Genomic DNA, 18585 nt, shown 5'->3' on the forward strand with positions numbered 1-18585 from the left:
TTGTCCTTGACTCTGTTAATATAGTGTATTACATTTATTGATTTATGGATGTTGAACCATCCTTGCATCCCTGGGATAAATCCGACTTGGTCAGGGTGTATGATCTTCTTGATGATCCTCTGTGTTCTGTTTGCCAGCATCTAGTTGAGGATTTTTTGCATCTATGTTCATTAGGGAGATTGGTCTGTAGTTCTCTTTTTAGGTTGGGTCTTTCCCTGGTTTTGGGATCAAAGTAACACTTGCTTCCAGGAAAGAATTTGGAAGCCTTGGTTCCCTTTCAATTTCCTTGATGAGTTTAAAGAGTAATGATGATAGTTCTTTAAATGTCTTGTGGAATTCAGCAGTGAACCTATCAGGACCTGAACTTTTCTTTGTTGGTATGTTTTTTATTAAATTTTCAATTTCACTCGTTGTAATTGAGGTGTTTAGAATTTCTATATCTTCTTCATTTAATTTTGGCAATTCATATGTGTCTAGGAATCTGTCCATTTCTTCTGTGTTTTCCATTTTATTAGAGTATGGGTTCTCAAAGTAGGTATTGATGATTCTCTGTATTTCTGCTGGATTTGTTGTGGCTTCCCCTTTTTCATGCTTAATTGCATGGATTTGAGTCTTTTCTTTCCTTTTTTTGATAAGGTTGGCTAAAAGTTTATCGATTTTATTTATTCCTTCAAAAATGCAACTCTATTTTTTTGGTATTAAATTCTTTAATTGGTACATTGTAGGTATACAACACAATTACATTTCTTATTGGGAATTGTACCTTTACACAATGCATCTTGGTTCTTATTTTTTCCCCATTCCTAGCCCTCCCCTCTTCCCTATTTACAAAGACTTTATTTCCATTTTTTCCATTTCTCATCATTTTTCCTTTCCCTTCTTTCCTTTCCCCTGCCCCTCCCACTACCCCTACACCTTTGGACCTTTTCTTCCTATTTCACATTATCGATTATTCATTCTAATCATTGCTACATTTTAGGTATACAGTATAATGACCTTTATCATTGGAAATTTGCAACTTTACATAGTCTCTCTTTGTTCTCATTTTTCACCCTTGCCCAGCTCTCCCTTCAACCCCTCCATTCCTCCCTATTTACAAAGATTTTGTTCCTATTTTTCCATTTTCTCATATTAATCCCATTCCCTTCTATCCTTTCCCCTAGCCTTCCCACTTCCTTCCCCTTTGCCCCTTTTCTTCCTATTTCACATTACCTATTATACATTTAGTCCTTATTTACACTTTCAGTTTATCACACCAGAGAATCTATTTGGTATTTACACATGTGTGTCCTATTTATTTCACTTAAGACTATCTCCTCAATGTGCATCCACTTAGCTATAAATGTCTCTAATTTCTCATTTTTTATGGCTGAGTGGTACTCCATTTTATTAAAAAACCACATTTTCTTTATCCAGTCTCCAGTTGATGGGCATTTGGGCTGTTTCCAAGTTTTAGCTATTACAAACTGCACTGCTATGAACATGGGTGCACATATGTCGCTGTGGTATGATTCTTTTAATTCTTTGGGAAAGATACCCAGCAGAAGATTAGCAGGGTCAAATGGGACTACCAGTCCTAGTTCTTTGAGGTATCTCCATACTGATTTCCACAGTGGTTGCACCAGTCTACACTCCCACCAGCAGTGGAGCAGGGCTCCTCTTTCCCCACAACCCCGCCAGCATTTGTTATTGGTTGATTTCATGATAGCAGCCATTTTCTGGAGTGAAGTGGAATCTCAGCGTTGTTTTCATTTGCATCTCTCGAGTGACCAGTGATGTGGAACATTTTTTCATGTATTTATTTGCTATTTCTACTTTGTGTGAGAAATGTCTGTTCATTTCAGATGCCCATTTTCAGATTGGGTCTTTAAATTTGGGAGGTCTGATCATTTTAAGTTCTTTATAGATTCGAGATAGTAGACCTTTGTCTGTGGAAGAGCAGGTGAAGATTTTTTTCCCACATTGTGGGTTGTCTCTTCACACTGCTGGTGGTTTCTCTTGCTGTGCAGAAGCCTTTTAATAAGAAGAGATCCCATTTGTTGATTGCGCTAGTTCGCGGGCAACTGAGGTTTTGTTCATAAAATCTTTTCCTATACTGATGTCTTCAAGTGTTCTACCTAACCTCTGTTCCAACTGGTTCAGAGTTTCTATTTTAATATTTAGATCTTTAATCCATTTTGATTTTAGTTTAGTGCATGGTGAGAGATATAGGTCTAGTTTTAATTTTTGGCCAGTTGAAGCCCAATTTTTCCAGCACCATTTATTAAAGAGGCTATCTTTCCTCCAGTGAGGGTGTTTGGTTTCTTTGTTGAAGATGAGATGGCTGAGTGTGTCTGGTGTTGTTTCTGCATCTTCTAATCTGTTCCACTGGTCCTCAAGTCTGTTTCTTTGCCAGTACCATGCTATTTTTATCACAGTAGCTTTGTAGTAGAGTTGCAGGTTGGGGATTGTGATACCCCCTGCCATGTCTCTGTTACCTAGAATTTCTTTTGCTATTCTGGGTCTCTTCTTGCTCCAAATGAATTTTTGGATTGTTTTGTCGAGGTCTTTGAAGTATGCTGCTGGGATCTCAATTGGAATTGCATTAAATCTATGTAGCAGTTTTGGAAGTATGGCCATTTTCACTATATTAATCCTTCCTACCCAGGGGCAGGGGATGTCTGTCCATTTTCTGATATCATCTTCAATCTCTCTTTTCAGAGTGCCATAGTTTTCAGAGAAGAGGTCTTTGATTTCTACGTTAGGATGATTCCTAGGTATTTCAGTTTTTTGGATGCTATTGTGAAAGGAATTATTTGCCCTATTTGTCTCTCAGTGAGTCTGTCATTGGTGTAGAGGAAAGCTATTGATTTTTGTGTGTTGACCTTGTAACCAGCTACTTGACTGAATTTGGTTATTAAGTCTAGAAGACTTTTAGTGGAGTTCTTGGGGTCTTCTATATAGAGTATCATGTCATCTGCAAATACTGACAATTTGACTTCTTCATTACCTACCTTTATTCCTTTTATTTCTTTCTCTTGTCTAATTGCCATGGCTAATGTTTCCAGAACTATATTGAACAAGAGTGGTGAGAGTGGACATCCTTGTCTTGTTCCTGATTTTAGTGTGAAGGATTTCAGTTTGTGACCATTTAGTATGATATTGGCTGTTGGTTTTTCATAGATGGCTTCTGTCAGTTTGAGGTAGAGACCATCTATTCCAATTTTTTGTAGGGTTTTTATCATAAATGCATGTTGGATTTTGTCAAATGCTTTTTCTGTGTCTATGGAGATAATCATGTGGTTTTTGTCCTTGGCTCTATTGATATAGTGTATTACATGGATTGACTTGCATATGTTGAACCATCCCTGCATCCCTGGGATGAATCCCACTTGATCAGGGTGTATGATCTTCTTGATGATCTTCTGCATTCTGTTTGCCATTATCTTATTAAGGATTTTTGCATGTATGTTCATTAGTGAGATTGGCCTATAGTTCTCTTTTTCAGTTGGGTCTTTCTTTGCTTTGGGGATCAAGGTGATGCTTGCTTCCAGGAATGAATTTGGGAGTGTTGCTTCCCTTTCAATTTCATTGAAGAGTTTAAACAGTAGCGGCAGCAGTTCCTCTCTAAATGTCTTGTAGAATTCAGCAGTGAAGCCATCAGGGCCCAGGCTTTTCTTAGGTGATAAGTTTTTAATTACGTTTTCAATTTCATTGGTTGATATTGGGTTGTTCAGAATTTTCAGGTCTTCTTCGTTCAAGTTTGGTAATTCATATGTATCTAGGAATCTGTCCATTTCTTCTGTGTTGTCCATCTTATTGGCGTATAGGTTCTGGAAGTAGGTATTGATGATCCTCTGGATTTCTGCTGGGTCTGTTGTAATTTCACCCTTTTCATTCCTAATTGCATGGATTTGGGCCTTTTCTTTCCTTTTTCTGACAAGGTTGGCTAAAGGTTTGTCAATTTTGTTGATTTTTTCGAAGAACCAACTCTTGGCTTCATTGATTTTTTTTGTATCATTCTCTTAGTCTCCATTGCATTGATTTCTCCTCTGATCTTTATAATTTCCTCCCTTGTATGAGCTTTGGGGTTGTCCTGCTCTTCTTTTTCTAGAAGCTTGAGGTTCAGCATCAGGTTGTTTAATTGGGCTCGTTCTGTTTTCCTAATATGAGTATTCACTGCTATGAATTTCCCTCGTAAGACTGCTTTCATTGTGTCCCATAGATTCCGATATGTTGTATTGTCATTGTCATTTAATTGAAGGAACTGTCTGATTTCTTCTTTAATTTCCTGTGTGACCCATTGGTTATTCAGAAGTGTGTTGTTCAATTTCCACGTGTTTATGAAATTTTTTGAGTTTCTTTTGCTATGGATCTCCAATTTCATCGCACTATGGTCTGATAATATATAGGGGATAACTTCAATTCCTTTGCACTTACTTAAACATGTTCTATGTGTGAGCATGTGGTCTATTTTTGAGAATGACCCATGTGCAGCTGAGAAGAATGTGTATTCTGATTTTGTGGGGTGGAAGACTCTGTAAACATCTGTTAAGTTCATTTGTTCAAGAGTTTGATTGAGTTCTAGTATTTCATTACTTATTTTTAGTCTAGTTGATCTATCTATTTGTGACAGTGGGGTGTTGAGGTCCCCCACTACAATTGTATTAGTGCATATATGACTTTTCATGTCCATTAGTGTTTTATATAGTTGGGTGCACTAGTGTTTGGTGCATAGATATTTATGATTGTCATCTCCTCCTCTTGGATTTTTCCCTTTACAAGGATGTAGTGTCCTTCTTCATCTCTCTTAATCAGTGTTGGTTTGAAATCTACTTGATCTGCCAGGAGGATAGCTACTCCTCCTTTTTTCCAGGTTCCTGTCGCATGCAGTATTGTTTTCCACCCTTTAACTTTCAGTCTATGAGTTTCCTTTTGAATTAAGTGTGTTTCTTGTATGCAGCATATTGTTGGATTTTGCTTCTTGACCCATTCTGCCAGTCTATTTCTTTTGATTGGTGAATTGAGACCATTAATGTTGATGGTTATAACTGAAACGTATTGACTTGTCATTGCCATGACTTTTTCTTTTTGTTGGGTTCTCCCCCTTTACATTTAATTTCTTGTCATGCCAGATGGGTTCATTCTGCTTTGCTTCCTGGGGTTGTGATCCTCAATGTCTGTTCCTAGGCTATTGTGTAAAATTCTTTGGAGTGCTGGTTTGGTATTCACGAAGTTCCTAAGGTGCTGTTTGTCATGAAAGTATCTTATTTCTCCATCCATTTTGAAAGATAGTTTTGCAGGGTACATCAATCTGGGTTGGAGGCTGTTTTCTTTTAGGGCTTGGAATATGTCACTCCAAGCTCTTCTTGCCTTGATGGTTTGTGTTGAGAAGTCTGCTGTGATTGTGATGGGCTTTGCTTTGTATGTGATTTGTTTCTTTTCTCTGACTGCTTGGAGAACTTTGTTCTTCTGTTGAGTTTCTGGAATCTTAACGATTATATGCCTATGTGTAGATTTTTTTTGATCAAGGCTATTTGGAGTCCTGTATGCCTCAGTTATCTGTATGTCAAGCTCTTTTCCCCTGCTTGGGAAGTTTTCTGCCATTATTTCTGTGAAGAGATTTTTTATGTCATCTGCACTGTCTCCTGTTTCTTCACTGAGCCCAATCCGTCTTATGTTATTCTTTTTTGCATCATCTAACAGCTGCTGTATTGATTTCTCATGTCCCCTTATAATTTTGAAGTAATTTTTCTTTTCCTGGTGACTAATAGCAATCTTATCGTCTATATCTGAAATTCTGTCCTCACATCGGCTCATTCTGCTGTGTAGACTTTCGGTGGAGTTTTTCATGTCCTGGAAATCTATTTGCATCTGTTTTATGGACTCCATTTGTTTCTTATGTTGGGATTCCATCATGTTCCTCAGCTCCACTCTAGATTTATTAATCATGTCTTGCACTAGGGCCACAATTTCTCCTGTTATCTGAGAAATTATTTCTGATTTCCTTTTTTCCAGATCCCCTTTTGTTTCCAGTTCAGTGGGTCCAGGTGGTTGAGTATCAGAGTGTTCCATCTAATTTCCTTTTGGGGTTGCTGTAGGTGATCTGGAAGTCTGGTTTTGAGACATATTTACATGTTTTCTCATTTCGACTGGGGCGTGGGGCTGTTAGTCCCTTCACAGATTACGTCCTCTGAGCTGGGTGAGGTGGGACAGGGACCGGGAGCAGCGGTAGGGATGGTGACCCAAAAGCCCTTTCCTGTGGGCTGGGAGCAGCAGGAGGGATGGTGGCCGGGAAGCCCCTTCCTCTGGACCAGGAGCAGTGGGAGGACAGCTCAGAAGCCCCTACCTCTGTGCCAGGAAGAGCGGGACTCAGTACCTTGGTCTGTTGGTCTGTTGTCCTCTGTGTCTTTGTAGTGTGGAACCAGGTGGCTGCCTGTCTGCAGCGGGGTGATTCAGTGTCATCTGCATGACTCAGGACCTCGGTAGAGTGTGCACAGACCTTCCTGTGTGCAGTGGACTGCTTCGGCATATTCCGTGCAACTCAGGACCTCGGTAGGGCATGGGCAGACCTGCCTGTCTGCAGGGGGCTAATTTGGCATGTTCTGTGTGACTCAGGACCTCGGTAGGGTGAGCAACTCTTTGATTCATTGATTTTTTTGTATCATTCTCTTAGTCTCCATTGCATGGATTTCTGCTCGTATCTTTATAATTTCCTTTCTTGTACGAGCTTTGGGTTTGTTATGCTCTTCTTTTTCTAGGATTTTGAGGTTCTGTGTTAAGTTATTTAACTAAGTTCTCTCTGTTGTCCTAATATGGGCATTCACTGTTATGAATTTCCCATGTAGAACTGCTTTTATTGTGTCCCACAGATTCCTGTATGTTGTACTAAAGCCTTAATTCTTGAAAATCTAAGTCTTTTCAAAAGTTCAGGAATTTATAGGAAATCTGAGTCTTTTAAATACCTCAGGATCAAAAATGTCTCCTTTTTTTCAGATCCTATTCAAATCTGAGTTATTCTGATATTGTCATTGAAAGGAATTTCTGTCTGTACCAAGCAGGAGATGTTTGCCAACTGTGGTAGTACAAGGCTGTATCCCCAGATATTCAGGAAGCTGAGATTAGAGAATCATGAGTTTGAAGCTAGCCTGTAGAATTTAGTAAGACCTGTCTCCAAAAAAAAAAGTCTAAAAAGTGTGTGTGGGGCTTACTAGGGACATAGCTCAGGGCAAAGACCCTGGGTTTATTCCCCAGTTTTGGAGGGGGGATAGTAACATTTACACAAACAGCTTCCAGAGCAGCAATTAAAAGAATGACTGTTACTGAGCAACTGCAATACAGGATTTATGATTTATGAGCGCTTTGTGTTTTTTATTTCACAATTCATGGAAAAAGATACTCTCCACAGCCTGATGACAAAGGTACTTTTATTGTTTCCATTGTAATCATGTATTGTTATATAATAAGATAGAGTACATGTGCATTCATAAATACTTGCTTTATAAAAACACAAGTGATCACTTAGCAATTGTCTCTCTGCCATCTTTACCCCTTGAGAAGGATGTGGGAAAATGGTGCTGTCCTGTGTTAGCAAAACTTCTGTCAGAGATGACTGCATTTGACTTAGATAGTTGTTTTTCCTCAGATTGATTCAACCTCAGAATTGTTCCTTAATCTTTTCTATCTCAATTAAGAAAAATTGTTATCAAGTGTTTCAAAAATACATAATGTGAAGGAGCATTAATAATTCCCTGCTGGCTGCCATACCTCTGCCCCCAGCGCTGAGGAACAGAGCCACCCCTAATGATAAAGAGGTGAACTTTCCAGGCCACTCTACCATTGTCCCCAGTACTGTGGAGCTGAGCTGCATGGGCATCAGCAGCACCCCCCCCCATTTAAATGAGAAGACACATAAATAAGTCTCAAATCCAGACTCCAAGATCACCTAAAGCAACCCCAAAGGACAACTAGATGGAACAATCTTACTCAACCACCTGGACTCCTTGAACTGGCAACAAAAGAGGATCTGGAAAAAATGAAATCAGAAATAATTTCTCAGATAACAGCAGAGATTGTGACCATAGTGCAAGACATGATTAATAAAACTAGAAAGGACACAGATAAAAACATAGAGGAGATGAGCAACATGATGGAATCCTACTTAGGAAACAAAGTGAATCCATAAAACAGATGCAAACAGATTTCCAGGAGATTAAAAACTCCACTGAAAGTTTACACAGCAGAATAAGCCAATGTGAGGACAAAATTTCAGATATAGAAGATAAGATTGAAATTAGTGACAAGGAAAAAAAAATCTCTTTGAAATAGTAAAGGACCATGAGAAATCAATCCAGCAGCTGTTAGATGATGCAAAGAAGAATAAAATAAGAGTGATCAGAGTCAATGAAGAAAGAGAAGAGAGTGCAGATGACATTAAAAAAAAAAAACTGTTCACATAAATGATGGCAGAAAACTTCCCAAGCAGGGGAAAAGAGCGTGACATACAGATAAGTGAGGCATATAGGACTCCAATTAGCCTTGATCAAAAAATATCTACACGTAGGCATATAATAGTTAAGATTCCAGAAACTCAACAGAAGAACAAAATTCTATTAGCAGTTAGAGAAAGGAAACAAATCACATACAAAGGAAAGCCCATCAGAATCACAGCAGACTTCTCAACACAAACCCTCAAGGCAAGAAGAGCTTGGAGTGACACATTGGAAGCCCTAAAGGAAAACAGACTCCAAACCAGATTGATGTACCCTGCAAAATTATCTTTCAAAACTGATGGAAAAATGAGATGTTTCATGACAAAGAGCACCTTAGAAACTTCATGAATACCAAACCAGCACTCTAAAAAATTTTAAACAATGCCCTATGAAAAGACAATGAGGATCACAACCCCAGGAAGCCCAGCAGAATGAATCTGTAGGGCATGACAAGAAATTAAATGGAACGGGGAGACTCCAAAAAAAGAAAAAGTCACGACAATGATAAGTCAGTACATATCAGTTGTAGCCATCAATGTTAATGGTATCAATTCACCAATCAAAAGAAATAGACTGGCAGAATGGGTCAAGAAGCAAGATCCAATAATACACTGCATACAAGAAACACCATTCAAAAAAACCCACAGAGACTCCAAGTTAAAACGTGGAAAACAGTGTGACAGAAACCCGTAAAAAAGCAGGAATAGCTATCTGCTCTGCAGATCAAGTGGATCTCAAACCCACACTGATTAAGAGAGACAAAGAAGGACAATATATCCTTGTAAAGGGAACAATCCAACAGGAAGATATAACAATCATAAACATATATGCACCAGACACTAGTGTGTCCAACTATATAAAACGAATACTAATGGACATGAAAAATCAAATAAGCATTAATACAATAGTAGTGGGGGCCCTCAATGCCCCACTGTCACAAATAGCTCAAATAGACAAAAAGTAAGCAACAAAATACTAGAAATCAAACTCTTGAACAAATGAATTTAACATGTTTACAGAGTGTTCCACCCCACAAAATCAGAATACATATTCTTTTCAGCTGCACATGGGTTGTTCTCCAAAATGAACCACATACTCACTCACAGAACTTGTTTAAGTGAGTGCAAAGGACTTGAAGTTATCCCCTGTATATTATCAGGCCATAGTGTGATGAAATTAGAGATCAATAGCAAAAGAAACAAGAATTTCATAAACACATGAACATTAAACAACACACTTCTGAATAACCAATGGGTCACACAGGAAATTAAAGAAGAAATCAAACAGTTCCTATAATTAAATGACAGTGCCAATACAACATATTGGAATCTATGGAACACAATGAAAGCAGTCTTATGAGGGAAATTCATAGCACTGAATATTCATATTAGAAAAACATAGGGAGCCCAATTAAACAACCTGATGCTGAACCTGAAGCTTCTAGAAAAAGAAGAGCAGGACAACCCAAAGCTCATACAAGGGAGGAAATTATAAAAATCAGGGCAGAAATCAATGCAATAGAGACTAAGAGAATAATACAAAAAAAAAAAAAATCAATGAAGCCAGGAGTTGGTTCTTTGAAAGAATAAACAAAATTGACAAACCCTTAGCCAACCTTATCAAAAAAGAAAAGAAAAGGCCCAAATCCATGCAATTGGGAATGAAAAGGGTGAAATTACAATGGACCCAGCAAAAACCTGGAGAATCATCAATGCCTACTTTGAGAACCTACACACCAATAAGATGGAAAACACAGAAGCAATGGACAGATTCCTAGATAAGTATAAGTTACCAAAGTCAAACAAAGAAGACCTAAAAATTCTAAACAACCCAATATCAATGAAATTGAAAAGGTAATTAAAAACTTAACTAAGAAAAGCCTGGGTCCTCATGGCTTCACTGCTGAATTCTACAAGACATTTAGAGAGGAACTACTGCCATTACTATTTAAACTCTTCAATGAAATTGAATGGGAAGCAATACTCCCAAATTCATTCCTGGAAGCAAGCATCACCTTGATCCCCAAAACATAGAAAGACCCAACTGAAAAAGAGAACTATAGGCCAACCTCACTAATGAACACAGTTGCAAAAATCCTTACTAAGATACTGACAAACAGAATGCAGAAGATCATACACCCTGAACAAGTGGGATTCATCCCAGGGATATAGGGATGGTTCAACATATGCAAATTAATCAATGTAATACACTGTATCAACAAAGCCAAGGACAAAAACCATATGATCATCTCAATAGATGCAGAAAAAGCATTTGACAAAATCCAACATGCATCTATGATAAAAACCCTACAAAAAATTGGAATAGACAATCTCTACCTCAATCTGATAAAAGATATCTATGAAAAACTAACAGCCAATATCATACTAAATGGTCAAAAACTGAAATCGTTCACACTAGAATCAGGAACAAGACAAGGATGTCCACTATCACCACTCCTGTTCAATATAGTTTTGGAAACATTAGCCACAGCAAATAGACAAGAGAAAGAAATAAAAGAAATAAAGATAGGAAATGAAGAATTCAGATTGTTGTCATTTGCAGATGACATGATACTCTATATAGAAGACCCCAAGAACACCACCAAAAGTCTTCTAGACTTAATAAACAAATTCTGTGAAGTAGCTGGATACAAGGTCAACGCAAAAATCAATAGCTTTCCTCTACACGAACGACAGACTCACTGAGAGAGAAATAGGGCAAACAATTCGTTTCACAATAGCATCCAAAAAATCGAAAGACCTAGGAAATAACGTAACAAAAAAAATCAAAGACCTCTTCTCTGAAAACTATAACACTCTGAAAAAAGAGAGTGAAGAGGATATCAGAAAATGGAAAGACATCCCTTGCCCCTGGGTAGGAAGAATCAACATAGTGAAAATGGCCATACTTCCAAAACTGCTATATAGATTCAATGCAATCCCAATTGAAATCCCAGCAGCATACTTCACAGACCTTGAGCAGACAATCCAAAAATTCATTTGGAAAAAGAAGAGATCCAGAATAGCAAAAGTAATTCTATGCAACAGAGACATGGTAGGGGGTATTAAAACCCCCAACTTGAAACTATACTACAAAACTACTGTAATAAAAACAGCATGGTACTGATAAAGAAACAGACCCAAGGACCAGTGGAACAGATTAGAAAATGTCAAAACAACTCCAGACACACTCAGCCACCTCATCTTGGACAAAGGAGCCAAACACCCTCACTGGAGGAAAGATAGTCTCTTTACTAAATGGTACTGGAAAAATTGGGTTTCAACTTGTCAAAGATTAAAACTAGATCTATACCTCTCACCATGCACTAAACTAAAACCAAAATGGATTAAAGATCTAAATATTAAAATAGAAACACTGAACTGGCTGGAACAGAAGTTAGGTAGAACTCTTGAAGACACTGGTGTAGGAAAAGATTTTATGAACAAAACCTCAGTTGCCCGTGAACTAGCAAAAGCTATCAACGAGTGGGATCTCTTCTTATTAAACAGCTTTGGAGAGCCGGAGATTTAACTCAGAGGTTCCACTGTCTGCCCTGAAAGCACAAGGACCCGAGTTCGATCCCTGGTACCAAAAACACCCAAAAAACTTCTGCACAGCAAGAGAAACCACCAGCAGTGTGAAGAGACAACCCACAATGTGGGAAAAAATTTTCACCTGCTTTTCATCAGGTAAAAGGGCCGAAGACCAAGACCAGACCAGGCCACAAGCCTTTATTAGGGGAATAGATCTGCCGGGCTGTCTCTGAACAAAGGAGAGACAAAAAGCAACATGACCGGGGCAGGAAGAGTCTTTTATAGAGACAGGGGTGGGGCTTGTAGGGGCTGAGGTGGGGTTGAGTGAGGTAGTGATCTGGGAGTGGAGGAGCTGGTGATGTCACTAGGTGGTGGGAGGTGAGCGAGTATTAGGTTACTCTCTAGGTGGGACCAGGGGCATGCTGGGAAGAAGGGTTTGTTCTTTGGTGGGAGCAACCATCTTGGCATGACATCACACAGGGGAGAGGGCAAGGCACCATAGGAAGAGGGCAGCTACTATACATAATAGCTGCTGAGGTAGTAGGAGACCTATTACTTTTCCTCAGACAAAGGTCTACTCTGTTGAATCTATAAAGAACTTAAAAAAATCAGACCTCCCAAATTTAAAGACCCAATCCATAAAAAGGGGCATCTGAAATGAACAGACATTTCTCAGACAAAGAAGTAGAAATAGCAAAGAAACATGAAAAAATGTTCAACATCATTGGTCATTCGAGAGATGCAAATGAAAACAATGCTAAGATTCCACCTTACCCCAGAAAGAATGGCTGCTATCATGAAATCAACCAATAACAAATGCTGGCAGGGCTGTGGGGAAGGAGGAACACTGCTCCACTGCTGGTGGGAGTGTAGACTGGTGCAACCACTGTGGAAATCAGTATGGAGATATCTCAGGAACTAGGACTGGAAGTCCCATTTGACCCAGGTATTCACCTGCTGGGTATCCTCCCCAAAGAATTAAAAGAATCATACCACAGTGAATCATACCATGTTCATAGTGGCACAATTTGTAATAGCTAAAACTTGGAAGCAGCCCCGTTACCCATCAGCTGGAGACTGGGTAAAGAAAATGTGTTTTTTTTCATAAAATGGAGTACTACTTAGCCATAAAAAATGAGAAATTAGAGACATTTACAGCTAAATGGATGCACATTGAGGCAATACTCTTAAGTGAAATAAATAGCACACACGTGTAAATATTGAATAGTTCCTCTAGCGTGAGAAACTGAAAGTGTAAATGAGGAATACAAGGTATAGTAGATAATATGAAATAGGAAGAAAAGGGGCAAAGGGGAAGGGGGAGTGGAAGGGGTGGGGAAAGGAAAGAAGGGAATGGAATTAATATGAGAAAAGGAAAAAATGGAAACAAAGTCTTTGTAGATAGGGAGGGGTGGAGGGGTTGAAGGGAGGGCAGGGGAAGGGGGAAAAATAAGAACCAAGAGAAATTATTTAAAAGTGCAAATTTCCAATGATGAATGTCATTATATTGTATACCTAAAATGTATCAATAAAATTAATTTAAAAAAAAGAGGAATCCAAGTACACTAAAAAATAAAAAATTCTCTGCCGGTGAGCAGAGCCCCGAGGATACAGGTCTTCAGCCACCCACTGGCCACTGCCCTCAGTTTGGTCCGAGTCAGCATGGACAGAAATACAGGCTGGAGTTAGGCAGATGCCAAGAACTTGTCTCTTTTTTACCTCATTACTCTCTTTTCACGGGGTTACTGTGTCTCTTTTGTATTCCAACCTGCAAATTATTTTGAGAAGGAAAGAGACACCCCTGGGCCAGCCTAGTAATATATTAGTTCCCTTGCTTAGGTGGTAAAAAAAATACCAGTGAACCTTGAAATATTGAACTTGAGGGTCAAGTAATTTGAAATTCTTTTCCTTTCTCATTGAAATTTTTGACATGTTGTTCTGAAACCATAGTGTTAAATTATGTTTTAGTTCTTCATTGTTTCAGCTGTGAATTTGTCTCCTGCAGGCCTTGTTCTATGATTAAAAAAAAAGTTCACAAGATGGTTACATCTAACTCCCCAAATAGGACCTTTAATTAGGTAATGTATTGTCAATGACAGTTACTTCTTAGGTCCAGTCATAGTGAGACAGGATCCTGAATAAGCCAAAGACCACATAAATTATCAATGTTAAGTAACAAGAGGGGGCGGGGAATGGGTTTACAATCTCTTTTCTCTCAACTGTAGTAATATTTTGCCTTTTAAAGAAATCAATTTAAAATCAATTTAAAATTAAGCCTGATTTATTCAGTTACACCTATAACAACAACAAATATTAAGTTTATTGAAATATGCATGGCTTTTTCACATTTTTCCTTCTCACAGTGATTGCTTTTTCCACTAACCCTCTCTTTTCCTTTTTTTTTTTTAAGTGTTATTATTTCATGTCATTATATCAAATTTAGTGTATTGGATATTCCTATGTAATTTAGGTTTTTAGCAACATATGATTACTCCACTATTAAAAAAAAAAAATCTAGCTGCCTTTCCTGAGTGGGAAACTCTCTGGCATACTTAATGTTCTTCCATAGAAATTGAGATGAAAGAACAGATAAACCTAAGTAAACCCAGCATTTTAAAGGAGCTCCTTTAAATGTGAGGGCCTTGTCAACTGGTTAAAAACTAAAAGTTGGTTTTGTTCTGAATATCCTTGCTGGACCCATTATGCATAAAAAGGGGCCACAGCCCATTTGCAAGGCCTCTGAATGAACTCTATTCATTCCCTACTTGGAAATGTCTCTTTAGCCACAAAGAGAAACAATAGTTACAACCTAATTTCTTTGGCGCCAATATCTGCAGAGGAAAAGCCAAGAGACCACTATGAGAACTCTAGAACCCTCTCTTGGTGATTATATAATTCTGGATTTATTGGTAATATCTGTGTATTTAAATACATTTTCTAAAAGATTGTAAAGTCATAGTAATAATGTAATACCACATTTCATGCTTGAGGCAGTATTTTTTTCAGTGAAGTGCTTTAAAATAATTTGCTTCTCATGGTTGCTAAAGTTTAAAACAACACACTAGCATGCATCCTGAGGCTTCAAAAGGAAGGTCTGTGTTTTTTATTACTGTATTTTAAAATCAGATGAGAATTTAAAACCACAGTTTTAGATAAATCCATTAATTATTTTCCACATTTACCTGTGGAAATCAGTGAAAGGTATAGATCTGGAATTAGTAATGGCAGTACAGTGCATGTTAATATGAACTCCAAGGGATTTCTAGTGTACTTAGCTAAGTGCAGATGTGACCTGAACAGGTCACTCTTCCTTGAATGACCTATTGTCCTTAAAGGGAAGGCCCTTGGTCTGGTTCCTCTTCCTATATGGTGTCCTTGCTGCATTCCCTGCTCAGACCTCTCTCCTTCCCAACCCCATTCATCTGACCACGCTTAACCTCAAGTCTTAACCTTAGGATTCTTTTTTTCAGGAAGATTTTTCATTGTACTAACTAATTAGTTAACAGTTAAATGTATTTGGAACTGAGATTGTATGGGAATTAGTTACTTAACATTTAGAATCAGATTGTGGAGGACTTTTTAAACTACTCTTTCAAGGTTTTAAACAGGAAAATGATGTTTGCTCTATCTTTTAAAAGTTTGGAGATCTTTTAAAAGTTTGGGATCTTAAAAGAATATGTGACCTAGCCACCTAATTAGTGGACATTGAACCAGAAAATATGACACTGATTTTTTTTCTCTTCAGTGATGATCCCATCTTCACCTCTCCAAAGCATTGTAAAAGATCACTTGCTCTGATTACATTTTTGGAGCCCCTGCTGATTCATTACTTAAAAATATCAGCTGCTAGTGTTTGGCCATATGGTGTGATTTACCAGTGAGTGATGGTAAATATAATATCAACTAAAATTTGAAGAGCATTTATTTATTTATTTATTTATTTATTTATTTATTTATTTAAATTCTTTCATTGGTACATTGTAGGTATACAACACAATTACATCTCATTGGGAATTGTACCTTTACATAATGCATCTTGGTTCTTATTTTTTCCCCATTCCTAGCCCTCCCTTCATGCCCTCCACCCTTCCCTATTTACAAAGACTTTATTTCCATTTTTTCCATTTCTCATCATTTTTCCTTTCCCCTCTTTCCTTTCCCCTGCCCCTCCCACTATCCTTACCCCTTCGGACCTTTTCTTCCTATTTTACATTATTGATTATTCATTCTAATCTTTGGTACATTTTAGGTATACAATATAATGACATTCATCACTGGAAATTTGCACCTTTACATAGTCTCTCTTGGTTCTTATTTTTCACCCTTGTCCAGCCCTCCTTTCGATCCCTCCAGTCCTCCCTATTTACAAAGATTTTATTCCTATTTTTCCATTTTCTCATATTAATCCCATTCCCTTCTATCCTTTCCCCTAGCCCTCCCACCTCCTTCCCCTTTGCCCCTTTTCTTCCTATTTCACATTACTTATTATACATTTAGTCCTTATTTACACTTTCAGTTTCTCACACCAGAGAAACTATTTGGTATTTACACATGTGTGTCCTATTTATTTCACTTAAGACTATCTCCTCAATGTGCATCCACTTAGCTATAAATGTCTTTAATTTCTCATTTTTTATGGCTGAGTGGTACTCCATTTTATTAAAAAACCACATTTTCTTTATCCAGTCTCCAGTTGATGGGCACTTGGGCTGTTTCCAAGCTCTAGCTATTACAAATTGTGCTGCTATAAACATAGGTGCACATATATCACTGTGGTATGATTCTTTTAATTCTTTGGGGAAGATTCCCAGTAGGGGAATAGCTGGGTCAGATGGGACTTGTAGTCCTACTTCTTTGAGGTATCTCCATACTGATTTCCACAGTGGTTGCACCAATCTACATTCCCACCAACAATGGAGAAGGGTTCCTTTCTCTCCACACCCCCACCAGCATTTGTTATTGGTTGATTTCATGATAGCAGCCATTTTCTGGAGTGAAGTGGAATCTCAGCATTGTTTTCATTTGCATCTCTCGAATGACCAGTGATGTGGAACATTTTTTCATGTATTTATTTGCTATTTCTACTTTGTGTGAGAAATGTCTGTTCATTTCAGATGCCCATTTTCAGATTGGGTCTTTAAATCTGGGAGGTCTGATCATTTTAAGTTCTTTATAGATTCGAGATAGTAGACCTTTGTCTGTGGAAGAGCAGGTGAAGATTTTTTTCCCACATTGTGGGTTGTCTCTTCACACTGCTGGTGGTTTCTCTTGCTGTGCAGAAGCCTTTTAATAAGAAGAGATCCCATTTGTTGATTGTTTGTGCTAGTTCACAGGCAACTGAGGTTTTGTTCATAAAATCTTTTCCTATACTGATGTCTTCAAGCGTTCTACCTAACCTCTGTTCCAACTGGTTCAGAGTTTCTATTTTAATATTTAGATCTTTAATCCATTTTGATTTTAGTTTAGTGCATGGTGAGAGATATAGGTCTAGTTTTAATCTTTGGCCAGTTGAAGCCCAATTTTTCCAGCACCATTTATTAAAGAGGCTATCTTTCCTCCAGTGAGGGTGTTTGGCTCCTTTGTCGAAGATGAGATGGCTGAGTGTGTCTGGCGTTGTTTCCGCATCTTCTGATCTGTTCCACTGGTCCTCAAGTCTGTTTCTTTGCCAGTACCATGCTGTTTTATCACAGTAGCTTTGTAGTAGAGTTGCAGGTTGGGGATTGTGATACCCCCTGCCATGTCTCTGTTACCTAGAATTTCTTTTGCTATTCTGGGTCTCTTCTTGCTCCAAATGAATTTTTGGATTGTTTTCTTGAGGTCTGTGGAGTATGCTGCTGGGATCTCAATTGGAATTGCATTAAATCTATGTAGCAGTTTTGGAAGTATGGCCATTTTCACTATATTAATCCTTCCTACCCAGGAGCAGGGGATGTCTGTCCATTTTCTGATATCCTCTTCAAACTCTCTTTTCAGAGTGACATAGTTTTCAGAGAAGAGGTCTTTGATTTCTTTCGTTAGGTTGATTCCTAGGTATTTCAGTTTTTTGGATGCTATTGTGAAAGGAATTATTTGCCCTATTTGTCTCTCAGTGAGTCTGTCATTGGTGTAGAGGAAAGCTATTGATTTTTGTGTGTTGACCTTGTAACCAGCTACTTGACTGAATTTGGTTATTAAGTCTAGAAGACTTTTAGTGGAGTTCTTGGGGTCTTTTATATAGAGTATCATGTCATCTGCAAATACTGACAATTTGACTTCTTCATTACCTATCTTTATTCCTTTTATTTCTTTCTCTTGTCTAATTGCTGTGGCTAATGTTTCCAGAACTATATTGAACAAGAGTGGTGAGAGTGGACATCCTTGTCTTGTTCCTGATTTTAGTGTGAAGGATTTCAGTTTGTGACCATTTAGTATGATATTGGCTGTTGGTTTTTCATAGATGGCTTCTATCAGTTTGAGGTAGAGACCATCTATTCCAATTTTTTGTAGGGTTTTTATCATAAATGCATGTTGGATTTTGTCAAATGCTTTTTCTGTGTCTATGGAGATAATCATGTGGTTTTTGTCCTTGGCTCTATTGATAT

This window comes from Heterocephalus glaber, unplaced genomic scaffold, assembly GCF_053883595.1.
Source record: "Heterocephalus glaber isolate CG9 unplaced genomic scaffold, H.glaber_assembly_v1.0 deba00001442, whole genome shotgun sequence".
Lineage (NCBI taxonomy): Eukaryota > Metazoa > Chordata > Mammalia > Rodentia > Bathyergidae > Heterocephalus > Heterocephalus glaber.